The sequence below is a fragment of the Dendrobates tinctorius genome, unplaced genomic scaffold (genome assembly GCF_039654945.1).
Source record: "Dendrobates tinctorius isolate UK_male_01 unplaced genomic scaffold, ASM3965494v1 ptg000191l, whole genome shotgun sequence".
Lineage (NCBI taxonomy): Eukaryota > Metazoa > Chordata > Amphibia > Anura > Dendrobatidae > Dendrobates > Dendrobates tinctorius.
In genome coordinates this window covers 12377449-12393710 of record NW_027361858.1, presented here as the reverse complement: position 1 = coordinate 12393710, position 16262 = coordinate 12377449, and the positions used below count along the sequence as shown (strand labels likewise).

At 43.6% G+C, this 16262-nt stretch overlaps 1 protein-coding gene across 2 annotated transcripts in view; it reads left to right on the top strand.

The window, feature by feature from the left end:
• The first annotated feature begins 7188 nt into the window (after positions 1-7188).
• Positions 7189-16262, top strand: part of LOC141055758 (prostaglandin reductase 1-like) — a 126408-nt gene continuing 117334 nt past the window's right edge. Inside the window, exon 1 of one of the 2 annotated variants that reach the window (XM_073552455.1) lies at positions 7189-7336. The gene's annotated coding sequence lies outside the window, so the exon portion shown is untranslated. The remainder of the gene's footprint in view (positions 7337-16262) is intronic. The other variant, XM_073552458.1, reaches the window with a different exon arrangement.

Here is a 16262-nt window from a genome sequence, read left to right as displayed (position 1 = left end):
AGTGCCGTCACCAACGATTGGGCCCCCCCTTGTTGCTCAGGATCACAGCACTTGCAAAGTTGAAATACTTACCTCTCCCTGTCCCACCGCCGTGACGTCTTCCGCGTTTCCTGACAGTGACATTCTGGTCAGAGAGCGCGATGACATCATGTCTGTACGCCCTCTGACTAAACAGTCCAAGTGCAATGAGATGGAAGATGGGGGCGACAAGGAGTCCAGACTCGTACAGGGGTTCCCTAGCGAGGAGACTTATTTAATTGTTTTAAAGGTTGGGAGCAATTTTTGGGGAGCACTATATTCTGGAGAATGATATATGGGGCCCACCATACACTGGAGCATTCCAAAGGTGGACATCAGACACTGGAGCAGCATTTACAGGGCCCATTATACAATGGAGCATTAGAAATGGGGCCCATTATATATGGAGCATTATTTGGGCACATAAGACAGTGGAGCTTCATCCATGGGGACCAACATATACTGTAGCATTATGTGGAGCTCATCATATACTGTATCGAACATTATATGGGACCAATGATTCTGCATGGAGAAATATATGGGCCTCATTACTCTGTATAGTGCACTAGGCGGTGGCCATAATACTGTATGGAGTAATATACTGTCCATTTTTGGAGCTATTGGAGAAATTAAAATAGATATCAGTCATGTGATGTAAGAAGTGAAGTATTTTTCATTGTACTATACCGCTATTTCTCTGCCGTATCAGAGGATCATGAATTGTGGCATGTGTTAAAGGAACCCAGTGACACTCTTTGGCTCAGGGCCCACGAAAATCTGGAGCCAGCCCTACCCCCCCCCCCCACAACTTTAGCCAAATAACCCCCAGTTTTCAATGCCTAACTTTTATTATAAAGTAAATTAAGGTTGACAAGCTTAAGTAATAAGAATTGATGTTTTTGGCATTAAAATGGGCACTGTAGGTGTGTTTCCTGTCCTCCACTCACTGCCGACTTTGCTTCCCCATTGACTTGCATTGGGTTTCGTGTTTCAGTCGGCCTTCGACTTTTCACGATAATCGGCCGATTTCGTTCGACCCGACTTTTGAGAAAGTCGGGTTTCATGAAACCGACTCGACCCGAAAAAAGGCAAAGTCGCTCATCTCTAGTGCTCGCTCATCATTATGCACAATACTATATGATATTTTGCGAAATAAACACAATAAATGAGATGAAAAATAAAAAATAATAAAGTTATTTGTATTTGATTAAATGGTACATCTTTTGTTTATTGGACACCTTGTGCTGCAGTTGTAATGTATACAATGTTTTCCTTCCGGCAATGTGTGTGCACATGGGCATACTTATTTTATATCCGATCTTAGAGCGCCGATGTTCTGATGCTTTATTTGTTCACCAGACCATGGATACATGCTTCATTAGGTATTGCGCTTTGCCCATGGCCACATACTGTATGATGCCTCACATGCGTCTCTGACTGTGGGGGTGGTGCGCATGCGCTGCTGCTATCGATCGCCTTTGTTATTCGTGTGCATGCACTGAGCTGGTCACATGACCTAAGGTCCTGCTGCTTGCTTTTATTCATTTAACTATCGACATATTATGCATTACACGCCTGGTCCCTTTTTCAAATTTCTATGGGACGTTCACATTTCCTGTTTTTTCAAACATCTTGGCTCTGTGTTTACATATGGGTTTATAGCCCTTTGTGGCATATTATTCATTCGATTCAACTATCACATGACCGAAAGGTTCTTTTCCTTGTGGTTCTTTTTGCGTCTGCCTCTATTGATGCAGAGGTTTCTTGTTCATGGGTAAGCTTGTTTTTGCTGGGTTCCCAAGACTGCATTGTGTATTGGCTGTTCTTGACAAGCCTCTCACACTTGACTAATTGACGATTTACCTAATGACTTTGACTACATAAGGTTGACAAGCCTCTCTCTCCTTCACTACCCCTGAGGAAGCCACGTGGTGTGGTGATACGCATGGGATCTTTCCCCCTCTCCCCCTTGTGACCGATCACTCTTAATTACCTTCTCTCCCCCATCCTCTGTTTATTTTTCAGTGGGTTTCTGTTTTCACCTATCCCATCCCAGGATTCCATTCATGTGTTTTTAAGGGGATTTAAAAAGCAATTATTGATTATTGTACTGTATTATATTTCATTGTGACTCTGTTGGTCTTACCTGGATAATTATTGTTTGCTACTGATATTACTATTGTATTTTTTGACAAATTTCCAGGCCTTTCTGGTGTGTTTCGATTAATTTTTGTCATTATTGTCATTGGCTCTGTGTTTCATTATAACACACTTCCAGAACACATAGTGGAGGAGGAGTTCTTTCTGCGTGTGGAACTACCTCTTGAAGCTCATCAAGAGAATGCCAAGAGTGTGCAAAGCAGTAATCAAAGCAAAAGGTGGCTACTTTGAAGAACCTAGAATATAAGACATATTTTCAGTTGTTTCACACTTGTTTGTTAATTATATAATTCCACATGTGTTAATTCATAATTTTGATGCCTTCAGAATGAATCTACAAGTTTCAATGTCATGAAAATAAAGAAAACTCTTTGAATGAGGTGTGTCCAAACTTTTGGTCTGTACTGTATATATATGTGTGTCTCAATGACATGTGTATATATATATATATATATATATATAATGTATTCTATGTGTATATATCTATTCTTTCTTTTGGGTTTTAACCTGTCATTGGGATCCATTATATGTCCATTTTGAAAGCCTGCGAGAAAATCTCGGCATACGGATGCCATAAGGATTACATATGGATGCTTACATGCGCAAAATACGCGGCCACACCTTGACAGCGGATGACATACGGATCACTGTTCAGGGAACATTTCTGCGTATTACAACTGTACAATACGGTCCATATTTTTATACGTTAAGTGTGACTCCAGGTTTAAAGAAAGACACTGACACCTTTTTTTAAATAAAAATAAAAAAGCACAATTATGCTCACCTTATGCCCATTCCATTGAAACCCCCTTTCCCCTGTAACAAACAAAAAATAATAAACAAAAATACTCAACTTCCCCCATCTGTCTGAAGTGAAGATGTCCCATGCTGTAATCCATGTCTGCGATATGTGGTTTAATACATGGACAGTGCAATGAGGCGATCGACCAGGCTGAAAATCATAGGAGAATGAGGTGCTGTGAGCACAGCTTTACAGGAGACATGAGATTCAATGGAGTGGGCATAAGGTGAGTATTTTTGTTTTCATTATTTTCTATTTTTTAGAAGGGACAAGGGCTGCAATGGATGGGCAATAGGTGAGTATAATTGTCCTTTTTTATTTTTATTTCAAATAAAGAAGTGTCATTCTTTCCAATAAAGGATTGTATTCTGGCTGTGTCTTTTATGCAATCTAACTATGGGGTTAGTAATGAACCTGTGGGCTTGATGTCAGTGGCCATAAAACAGCTGACATCCACTTCACAACCATTACCCCACTTGACATAGCCACAGCGCAAGTGGGAAGAGCTAATAGAGCTGCCTTTTCTGTGGTGGCTGCAGGTTGCTATTTTTAGGCTGGGGGAGCCATTTTCCATGGCCCCTTACCAGCCTCAAATTACCATCCCGTAGCTGTCTGCTTTAGCTTGGCTGGTTGTAAAAAATGGGTGGACTCCACTCTATTTTTTTATTTATTAATTTAAATAATTTAAAAACCAGAGTGATGACCCCTCTATTCTTGAAAATCAGCCATGATAAATCTGACAGCTGGGGTTGTAGCCCCCAGCTGTCAGTTTTGCCAGTGCTGGTTATTAAGAATAGAACAGAGCCCATGTCATTTTTTTTTATATTTATTTATAACACAGATGCTGGGTGGTGAGTACTCCCATCAGTAGTGCCTGATCTCGCTGCCATCAGCGACAACAGGTGTAGCGTGATAGGAGTATTACTCTCTCATCAGCTGATGCCTGTTACTGGAGGTAAACTTTTTACCGCCAGTCACAGCTGCTAACTCACATAGTCATCTGACATTGTGGGAACCGCAGCTCTCTAACCTGCATTAATAATGTTACCACCGATCAGAGCCGCAGATGTTTCTCGAGCATGCACGATATGACAGCGTGGTAAACAACGGATGTTCGGATCCCCCATTCATGTGATTGGGGTCCAGGTTTGGGTACTGTTCTGGTACCCGAACAGAACATTTTTTTAGATATTCAACTGAACCTGCCAGACCCAAACATCCAAGGGTTTACCTATCACTAATCTGGAGGGCTAACTCTGTCTGGATGGAGGGGATCAGAAGGTACACGTGCAGCATGTCTTCAGTCTCTCTACCCATTCCCACATTAACATGCTGATCTCCATGAACTTTGGAAGATTGCTGAGCATAACCGCTAAAGCTAATGTGGTAGATCGGCTCACTCAGCTGTACATTGAGGTAGACACAGGAACACTGTCTCTTTAAAAATGTCCTTGGTTTATTAGATGCTGCATAAACAAAGCTGAAGCAAAAAGTAAACACAGCCCTCTGGGCAAAAACAGCAAAGCAAAACAAAGTGGTAGCACAAAGCACAGTCTTTGTGTTAGTGGGGATTAGCCCCCTCAGGGTTAGCAAGACCCGTGGTCGAGTTTTTTAGCACAAATGACACACACTTCTCGGAAGTGTTCCTCTGCAGACAATGAATTCTGACTACCTTTGGGGGCCAGCCATTTAAGCCCCAGACCACACCCTGGGGTGGAGATAAGGTGAACAACTTCCCACCCACTCTATGGTTGTCCACAAAAACCCAGCCCTTAAACAAATTGGCTGTTAACTCCTCTCAACACTTAATGTGTTGGAGGAAAACTATTGGGTTTTACATCACTGAAGTCATTAGCCTCAGTGAAATATATCTCCCCTCCAGCATCTTGACTTTGTCACATATCCTCACCTAGGCCCAAAGCCGGGGGTTTTGACACCTTTACTCACTACACAGGTGAATCTGGACAGGGCATCTGCATTACAACGCAGCTTCCATGGCATGTTGCTCGACATGAAAACTAAAGTCCTGGAGCACTAAAAACCATCTAGTCACCTGTGCATTCTTCACTTTTCTTTTCCTCTCCATCTCAGTGGTGCATGATCTGACACTAGCCTGAACTTCCGGCCTAACAAATAGTATCTCACGATATCAATTGCCTATTTGATGGTCAAGCACTCTTTTTCTATGTTGTTTTCACAGGAGGAGAGCTGCCTACCTAAGTAAGTAACATCCAGCCCCTGAAGATGAGGGTCCAAAAGTGATGGAGGTGGTGAATGCGCCAACCAGACCTCCCATTCCCCCATATGACCTCCCATTCGCCCATCCATCTGCTGCTCTTCTTGTGACCCTCTCCCTGCTCTTGCAATGTGAAGTTGGAGGTTGTTTCTGTCTGCTACCTTCCTGCAAACTACTAAGTACTACTAAGATGAACCATACAGACTGCTGCCTGTATGCCTGCAATAAGGGATAGTTGCCTGCCTTAGAGGGGATATTCTAGTAACCTGTTTAAGTTTTAACTTTTTTGACATTGATATAGCTGTTTATGCCTTGTTTATTCCAGGACAAGTTGTACTTTTTGATGCCACCATTTTGGGGTACACATAAATTATAGATTAAATTATTATTATTACATATTTCTGAGGGGGATGGGAAAAACTATCAGGGCATCAGTGTCGTTACTGGTGTATGAAACAGTACTTTATTCTCTTGGTCAGTACGATTATAGTGATAAGAAATAATTTTAATTTCAATTAATTGTATACTACTTGTTCCCCATTTCAAAAATAAGTCATTGCCTTTTTTTTCATCCTCTCAAGATCAAAAGAGTGTTGGATATTTTAAGAAATTGTTAATAGATTAGATTAGAGTAGAGTAGGACCCTGCCTAAAAAGTCTACCTAGTCGTGGTGGCAAGATTAAAAAATCTCAATAAGTCTCAAGGGGTCCCCAAAATTTTGCAGGTATGGTGCTCGGCGATACTCATCTGTAGAGCCTCAGCACATTACATGAAAGTGGTAATCCTGGCTGGGTGTGTGGACTAGTGATGTGAGGGCGCTACACCCGTGCAGGCCACAAGTAACCAATGTTGCTGGTTTGCCAGGACCAGGTGTTGGACAGTTCAACTAGGGAGACCACCATTCATTTTACTGAATAGGAATTTGGTTTGGAATATATACAAGAGATAGCAGGTACACAGTCTTACGAAAGTTTCCTTTACGACTCAAAGCATTTTCCACACAATTTCCTTCATTTTTTTCTCTTTTCTTCTCTATTTTCACCTTTCCTCTTTAGTCCTACTGGTCCTCTGTTTCCTCTGTTTCTCACAACTTCACCACAACCCAGCTCAACACTAGAGTCATGCTTAGCAAGAGTCATGTACTTGTCCAGCAATTCTGTGTCTTCTTTCCTCTAGGGGTGCCAATTTGGCCTTTAATGCTGACACTGTGGAACTCCCACCCGGGACATTTTACTCATCTCACTTACTCAGTGCAGTTTAGGCCTGTTACCTTCAAGAGTTATAAACTCTGGGCCGTGTGGCTAGGCATCATCTCCTAGGACCCATCTCCGGTAGATCACTCTGGATCTCGCTATCTCTTTCTTTTCCGTCTCCTCTTGATTAGGCACACCCAAAATGCACCTCTGCTCACATTGGATCTTAGTTCCACTTGCTGTGCACTTCAGGCCTTATCTGACCCTTGACAGTATAAACTGTTCCTTTCCCTTCAACTCTGGGCTAGTCCCAAACATTAACTCTCACTATCCCTACTGTTAATCTACACACTTTATCAATGCTACTAACATCTGTAATGTACATCACAATTCGCATTATAAATCACCTTTCACACTACACCACATAACATTAAACTTGTCCTTCAAAGGGGAACGTGAGCAGTATTTCCATTGCTTTACATGCGCAACACGGTCCGAGCACGGACCACAATCCATGGACTGGAAGCTGGTCTCCCTACTTGAGCATCACAGCTTCACATAATTCTAAGACTGTCAAACTCAGGTCAGGAGATCCAAGTCCAACTTGTGCATTGCGACTTGTGTTCAGACCAAGTTGCACGGACGCCTGCACAAATCCTAAGATAGAATGAATGATGCTGTCATTTAGTGTTTAACACTGCGACTTTCTAGACGTGTTCTAACTATTACAGGGGATATTACAGGGCCTAGAGAAGAAGAGCTCCCACATGTGGCCACCATCAGTTTCCTCTGTGCTCTCATACAGAGGAATATTATGAAGACTCTCCCTCCTCCTCCGTTCCACGTGCTCTCAGAGTGATGCATCATTCCCCCTGCTGTTCTCCTGCATTTGATTCCTACTATCCTGGCTGGCAGCACATCAGTAATGTGAGTGTGGGATTGGGAAAGGGACAGGTTAAAGAGAGATGGCCTTCAGCAGTGTCCAGACAGTTCACACTCTTGTCTGAGCAGTCAATTCTGACAGTCAATGCAGGTAGCGAGGGTCAGTATAAATGACGCATGCAAGTGTGTTCACTGTAGATGTGATTGTAATCTTCTTTTGTCTTTACACCGAGAGTGCTTTTTGCATTCTTTTCATAATCTTTTTTTTTTGGGAGCATCTTTTCAGCATTTTTTTATCGTCACGTCTTTTTGAGAGATTTACGGGCATTTTTTCCTTTTTTTCAAAATCCATTATGCAATTAATAAACTGCTAGCTTTTTTTTTAGGTGAAAAAGCTCACAAAATGCTCCAAAAGACATCCCAGGTGTTTATCAGGCATTTTTAGTGTTTTTATTGACTTCTATTGTATGCAGTTAAAAAACACATGAACAATAGTATGCTTCCTCCTTTATGCACATTGTGCTTTTCTTTACTTGAAACAGTTAAAAAATGCTCAAAGGTTTGAACATATGAATAACAAGTCGCTGTTGCATAGTTATAAAAGGGAACATTCCTTTGAGTGTTTTCTGAGCACTTTTTCAGACGGTTTTTGGAGTTTTGCTTTTAGTATTGAATCTGAAAAATGTGCAAACATAATCTTATGGTCCAAATCCGGCCGGCAATGTATGAATCGTCTAAAAGACTCCTGATCGAAGCAGCCTCATGTATGCCAAGTTGTTGAGCTCGGGTCTTGAGTAGAGATGAGCGAATTTGTTCAGATTTGATTCTAAATACGACTGACATCGAATATTGTTTTTGCAATATTCGGCGAATACAGCTGAACATCATTAGAGCCAATGGAAGTAGAAATTACCAAATATGTTCGGAACCGATCATCAAACATACATTCGGCAAGAATAGTGTTTGAATATGGCTCAAATATGTCAAAATCAGATTTGGGGACAAAAACAAAACAAATTCGCTCATCTCTAGTCATGAGTCCGGTGACCGGTAGCGAACTCTGGTCTGGTGTCAGATGTATGATGTTGGTCATTACGCACACATTTGTACTTGTAGCTCTGCTGCCTATTCATTACAAACACAGCTATAATATACACACATTACATGCAATTTCTCCTCTGTAGCTACTAGACGTGGGAAATGAAAGCAGTAGAGATATAAACGCAGTACCACCGAGGACCCAAACAAAAAGCTAGTGACAGAGGTGGCATGTCCAAAACTTGTCCAGACTGTTGTAGCCAAATGTTTGGAGACTGATAAAGGTTTTGGTTTTCACAGTTTTCTGCTTCAGTGTTTTTAGATCTTTTAGCCAGATGTTTCTATCGTTACTAAAGTGCAATTAGACTAGGTGTGTTAAACTCAAAAATCAGATGCTTGGATAAAGTCGTGAGCATACCTAGATATTTATTTTTAAAAAGTCTGCAACTGAGGATGTTTTTCCTTCTCATCAAATATAACAATTAACATTTTCATATAGAAACCAACTTAAAGGGGTTTTCTGTTATGATTGAGTCACCGTAGGAGGCAAAAACAGAAATGCTAGCTAAGTCCTGAAAACCAGAGAAGTTGGCAACTATCAGATTGCAGACCCCTGAACCTATCAACACAACTAGCAGTAGCCGTGGGGGGGTTCCTACGATGACCTTGACCCCTCGATTACAGCCGGAGAGATACATAGGCCTAAAGAAGGAAAGGGGAAATCTAACTGCCCCAGAGCAGACCCCAAAGCAATAGGCAGCCCCCCACATATAATGACGGTGAAGCAAGATGAAAACACTTACACAGACAGAAAGACAGGCTGAGCAAAGACGGGGCCCAAAAACTACCTAGATAGGAACGGATAGGAAGGCTGCTGTCTGCAATCTGCCAAAACCCTATCAGAGACAAAAGCCAACAAGCTGATATAAAAATGGCCCTGAAGCAACTAAGCTTCAAAAACTAAATCAGCACTCAGGTACTTTCAGAAGACAGAGCGCACGGAACACTGCACACTCCAGCAGGGAGTTGCAGAATCCAAAAAGCAAGAAAAACAAAAACAAATCTTAGATGCAAAAAGGCAAAACAGAAAACTTAGCTTTAGGAGAGCAGGAATCAGACTGGTGTCCAAGAGTCCACAGAGAAATCACCCGCAGGGCAGAAAGGGCGTAGGCTGCCTTAAATCCAGTCAGTGACTCCACTCAGCCAATCGTCTTCATTAGTCCCAGGTGCCTGATAATCAGGCTCACTACCTTCCTTCACTAGAATAGGGAGTTCACCAGGCCTCAGTGACGGAGGGGAAAATGAACTCACAACAGTTTTCCCACAAACAAAGTACATTTTAATTATTAGATCTTAGAAAAAATATTGAAATAGTATAATATGTTATGTAAGAGCTGTAAAAGGCATATGGCCCAGTGGCCTAATTTAAATATGTTATAACAAAGAATAAAAAACTTGAATAATTATTATTATTCTATGTATTCAATGGCGCTTTACATGTGAAAAATTGTATACATAATAAAAAAAACAAGTACAATATTCTTAAACAATACAAGTCACAACTGGTACAAAAGGAGAGGGGACCCTGCCCGCGAGGGCTCGCAATCTACAAGGGATGGGTGAGGATACAGTAGGCGAGGGTAGAGCTGGTCATGCAGAGGTTTGGTGGAACGGTGGTTACTGCAGGTTGTAGGCTTGTCGGAAGAGGTAGGTCTTCAGGTTCTTTTCGAAGATTTCCACAGTAGGCAAGAGTCTGATAAGTTGGGCTACACAGTTCCAGAGTAGGGGGGATTTGCGGGAGAAATCTTGTATGAGATTGTGGGAAGATAAGAGAAGGAGATCTTGTGAGAATCAGAGGTTGTAACGGGAGACAAAGTCATATATGTATGGTGGACACAGGATGTGGATGGTTTTGTATGTACACTACCGTTCAAAAGTTTGTGGTCACTCGGACAATTTTGTGTTTTCCATAAAAACTCATACTTTTATTAATCAAATGAGTTGCCAAATGAATTTAAAATCTAGTCCAGACATTGACAAGGTTCGAAAAAAAAGATTTTTATTGGAAATAATAATTTTCTCGTTCAAACTTTGCTTTCGTCAAAGAATGCTCCCTTTGCAGCAATTACAGCATTGCAGACCTTTGGCTTTCTAGCAGTTAATTTGCTGAGGTAATCTGGAGAAATTTCACCCCATGCTTCCAGAAGCCCCTCCCACAAGTTGGTTTGGCTTGATGGGCACTTTTTGTATACCATAAAGTCAGGGCCGGACTGGGACTAAAATTCAGCCCTGACATTTGAAGTTACACAGGCCCACTTGTCACATGGTGACTGTATAATATTTTTGTACACTTGCAGGTTACAAGAAGTGAAGGGAGTGTGACACGACTATATAACATATAGTCACAGCGGTGGCCAGTATTTAAGCTCAGTCCTATTTATTGCTTTTAGTTGCATTTCTCCTCCCAAAGCTCTGTCCCCTTTTGTACGCGCGGTGACAGATTTCCTGGCAGAACTGCAATCCATTAGGCAACCAGATCCCCTGGTCTCAGCCGCCCCCTATATCTGTTGTTCATGTAAGGCTGTATTCACACAACCATGTGTCGCAAGCCCTATTGCTAGTCTCCTGAGCCAAACTGGACGGTCCATGGTTATTGGCCCGTCCGGAGCAAAAAAATAGAAGCCCACAGCATCCACTGAATTGGCGCATCACGTTAGATTTGCCAATTCTGGCACTTTACCTTGCTCATCCTGATGCCGTGCTGTGGTGGCAATTGGGTTAACATATGGTGTTGATGACAGCTGTGATTTGTCAGAAATCACATATTCCATCAAGTCCTGACTCCTGAGGCTAGTAATGGAGAGGTGTTAGTCAGACATCACCCCCCACCTCATCACTAACCCTGTAAGTTAAAATCATTAAAATACACACAGAAAAGTCCTTTATTTTAAAATAAAAACGACCCTCTTTCACCTATTTTCCCAAAAAACACTTCCGCAGGTCCATTGTAATCCACATTGCTGTCCTACAACAATCCCCAACTCTGCTGCATCTGGAGGATGTGAGGAGCGGTGACATCAGTAACATTACCGCTCACCACGCCTGCTGGAACACACTGAGTAGTGTGAGAACCAGCCGCAGTAATGAGCGGTGACGTCAGTAAGGTTATCGCAGGTCACAGCTGGCGATTCTGACGGTAACCTCTGCATGATCCAAAGATGACAGCGTGTGTGCAGCCAGCTGTGAACTGCGGTAACCTTACTGATGTCACCGCTCATCACAGCCTCTGAATGTAACAGTGTCGGGGATCGATGTGAGACATCCATGTGGATTACAATGGACATGTGGAGAAGTTTTTTAGAGAAATAATAGGTGAAAGATGTTGCCTAGGTTTTTATTTTAAAATAAAGGACTTTTCTGTGTTTGTTTAATGATTTTTATTTACAGGGTTAGTAATGGAAGAGTCAGACTGACATGACACCTCCCCATTACTAACCCTTGGACTTGATGGCAGATGTGATTTTTAACAAATCACAGCTGTCATCAAACCCATATATAACCCCAATTGCCACAGCACCAAGGCATCGGGATGACTGGGTAAAGCGCCAGAATTGGCGAATCTGATGTCATGTGCTAATTCTGGGGCGGCTGTGAGCTTCTATTTTTTGTCTTGGACAGCCAATAACACTGGACTGTTCCAGCCTGATAATAGAAGCGCCCAGCTTTATCTGTACTGTTTTTAAATAGTAGGGGGCCCCAGCGCCTGTTTTTAAATTTAATATGTAAAAAAAAAGAAAAACAGTATCAATTTATCTCTGTAATTTCTATGCTGCATTTCATGTCATACAGGTCCCATACACATTAGGCTCCCACACACATTAGGCCCCATACACATTAGGCCCCATACACATTAGGCCCCATACACATTAGGCCCCATACACATTAGGCTCCCACACACATTAGGGCTCCCACGCACATTAGGCCTCCCACGCACATTAGGCCCCATACACATTAGGCCCCATACACATTAGGGCTCCCACACACATTAGGCCCCATACACATTAGGCCCCATTTTATGATTGGGTCACCGAGGAGGAAAGCAAGACCAAGCTAAGCCACAGAAAACCCGAGAGGTTGGTAACTAAGCGGATTGCAGACCCCTGATCCGATCCACAAAACTAGCAGTAGCCGTGGAGCGTACCTACGATGATTCTAGATGCCTCGACACAGCTGGAGAACTAAATAAGCCTAAAGCAAGAAAGGGGAAATCTACACAGCCCCAGAGCAGACCCCAAAGAAATAGATAGCCCCCAAACATATATTGTCGGTGAGACAAGATGAAAACACAAACGCAGGTAGGAAAATAGGCTGAGCAAACGACGGGGCCCACACTAACTAGACAGGACAGGAAAGGAAAGACACTGTCTGCAATCACGCAAAAAACCCTGCAAAAAATGTCCAACACGTCTGAAAAATACTAAAGTCACTCAACTTTGCCCACTATATCAGCACTCTGGCATATTCTGAAAGAAGAGCAAAAAGAGGCCAATCTAATAAGGGACAAAAACAAACTGGCACAAGCAGTAACCTAAGGATGGAAATTCAGCACAGCCCCAGCCGGAGCTGGCTGACCAAACAAAACTGAATAGACAAAACCAAATCAAATATGAACAATAGCAAAAGAACACTTAGCTTGAGCATGCAGGGACTGAGCTGGAAACTAAGACCTCAGGAGGCAGGAAAAAATAACCAGCAGGGATAGAGGGAGTCGGCTGTCTTAAATCCAGTCAGAAACTCCAGATGTCCAATCGTCCTCCTCATTATCAGGTGGCAGGCCTCTGTTAATTAGATCAGCTTCATTACCTCCTGTAACCACCAGAGGGAGCCCGGAAAGAGAACTCGTGACCCCTCTGTCAATATAACTAGCTCCACTACCTTCACTAGTAACCAGAGGTAGGCCAGAATTCACAACAGCCCCATATACATTAGGGCTCCCACGCACATTAGGCCCCATATACATTAGGGCTCCCATGCACATTAGGTCCCATATACATTAGGGCTCCCATGCACATTAGGCCCCATAACATACACATTATGGCTTTCACATGTTGAATTTTAACACCCAATACTTTAGTACAGTTTTCTCTCTTGTTCCCACACATGCATCAGGCTCCCTGGTACCTGTAGTTCCCCACAGCCCCTCGCATTACATGTCGGGGTCTTGCAGTCACTATTGCAGCACGACACCTCCCACACCAGTCCTGCGCTGCTAACATCAGCTTCCTAGACCAAAGTGAATGTGACATGGGGGTGAAGTGGGATATTGGTGTATGTTGTAGTCAAGGGTGTAACTAGAATAGGTGCAGGGGGTGCAATGGCACTTGAGCCCTGGAGGAGATTCGGGGGGTCCCACAGGAAAAGGCTATTACCATAAAGATCTGTGATAGTTACACCCCCCGGCTGCAGTCACTCCTGCATTTAAGTTGTGTATATAATATCTATAATTTCCTTAGAGGACGTGCCGTCTGCATAATTATGGAATGCAACCTCTACTATAAATCAAGGCGGTTCAGCTTGGGACAATGACTCATAACCATATTAATATACGAGATATCATCCATAACTACCGCCCAAATCTCATTCATTATCTCTTCTCCAAACATTTCCAGATTTAATTTTTTTTTTTTTTTTTTTGCTCCCTCCAGGGACTTTTTCTGAAAATTACAAAATGAAAATTACTGAACTGTTTGAACCCCCCTCATAAAACAAAACCACTGCCACCATAGTGTCAGGCTGTGCATACACTTTACAGTGGGAATCCTAGCAGATTAACCCTTTGCTGGCCTCTTTCAATCCCTATGTCTCAAGTCTTGTCTGACTGCATCTATGGAGGGGGAGTATATGGAGGTTTGCAAAAATTGTGCAATATGCGCACACAGGTCACATGCGATTTCCCATGAACCAGCCTAAAGCCCCCATCACACAGAGGGATCTCGCTAGTGAGATCGCTGCTGAGTCACAAGTTTTGTGATGCAACAGCGATCTCACCAGTGAGATCGCCGTGTGTGACACCTATTAGCGACTGGCCCCCCTGCCGGTATCGCTGATCGTTGATGGAAAGCCCTGGACATTTTTTTGGTCGCTGCGTGTGACAGGCGGGAGACCAGCGACGAGCGAGCAGCGCGCTGGTAACTAAGGTAAACGCAGGGTTTCTAAGCACCGGGCGGTGCTTAGAGACCCTCTGTGTACCTTAGCTACCAGCGCGCTGATGCAGGGAGCTGGTAATCAAGGTACACATCAGGTTTCTAAGTGATGCACGTCCCTTAGAAACCCGATGTGTACCTTGGTTGCCAGCTCCCTGCATCAGCGCGCTGGTAACTAAATTATACAGCGACGCGCCCGCTCGGCGTCGCTGGTGCTGATCGCTGGTAAAGCTGTCTGTTTGACAGCTCACCAGCGGTCATGTAGCGACTCACCAGCAATCCTGACAAGTTGATATCGTTGTCAGGATCGCTGGTGAGTCGCTATGTGTGACGGGGCCCTTAGCTGATAAATGTGCAGTGCAGCCCCCACTCCTCTGCACACTTCAGGACCCTGCTGTGCTGTAGTGGGGGTCTCTGGTGACACCAGCTCTGTACAAGGAGCTATTTAGCACTGGAGAAGGAAAATAACCAGAGAAGTCCCTGACAGCAGCTGCGTGCAGCCTCCAATTACTTGCGTGCCAGCTTCTCTCTGTACTTGGGGCTTTAGTAATCCATGGTTGCCACTCACTGTCCCAGTAGTCACAATGCAGGGTCCAGGGACCACTTTGTGGATTTTACTCTTCACAAGCTTTTTTTTTTTTTTTTTTTTTTTTGGGCTGCTCACATTTCCCATGTCCCCTGGAGTAGATCTCCATGCTCCAGTCACTGGCTCTCCGCGCACTCCTGCATTTTATGGGATTCTTTGATCCTTTACGATTTTAAGGACTTTCCTCCTCTCGTGTGTTAATGCATCCCAGAGAGCAGCCAGCCAAGTCCTGCGGGGGGGGGGGGGGGGGGGGGGAGAGAGTCAGAAGTGCCATGAAGCATCTCATCCAGTCCTCAGAGGGGATAATGAGTGCTCCTGCCCCCTTGTGGTCGGCTGACCGCAGCGCACGTCATCACTCTGCGACACCTGAGCTGCCGGTCTCCCTGTATCCATGTGGTGTCATTGCAGGAGGGGGACCCCATAGTTGCGTGGGGTGCCCTGGAAGCAGGAACAGTTCGAGCGGCCCACTACAGGCACCGGCCCTTCTGGCATTTGCCAGAAGTGCCCGATGGTGAGTCCGGCTCTTCATACAGTCAAGCTGCTCCCACAACAGCTCAATGGGGTTGAGATCTGTTGACTGCGCTGGCCACTCCATTACAGATAGAATACTAGCTGCCTGCTACTTCTCTAAATAGTTCTTGCATAATTTGGAGGTGTGCTTTGGGTCATTGTCCTGTTGTAGGATGAAATTGGCTCCAATCATGCGCTGTCCACAGGGTATGGCATGGCATTGCAAAATGGAGTGATAGCCTTCCTTATTCAAAATCCCTTTACCTTGTACAAATCTTCCACTTTACCAGCACCAAAGCAACTCCAGACCATCACATTACCTCCACCATGCTTGACAGGTTGAAAAAGGCACTCTTCCAGCATCTTTTCAGTTGTTCTGCATCTCACAAATGTTCTTCTGTGTGATCCAAACACCTCAAACTTAGATTCGTCTGTCCATAACACTTTTTACCAATCTTCCTCTGTCCAATGTCTGTGTTATTTTGCCCATATTAATCTTTGCCTTTTATTATCCATTCTCAGATATGGCTTTTTCTTTGCCACTCTGCCCTGAAGGCCAGCATCCCGGAGTTGCTTTTTCACTGTAGACGTTGACACTGGCGTTTTTCGTGTACTATTTAATGAAGCTGCCAGT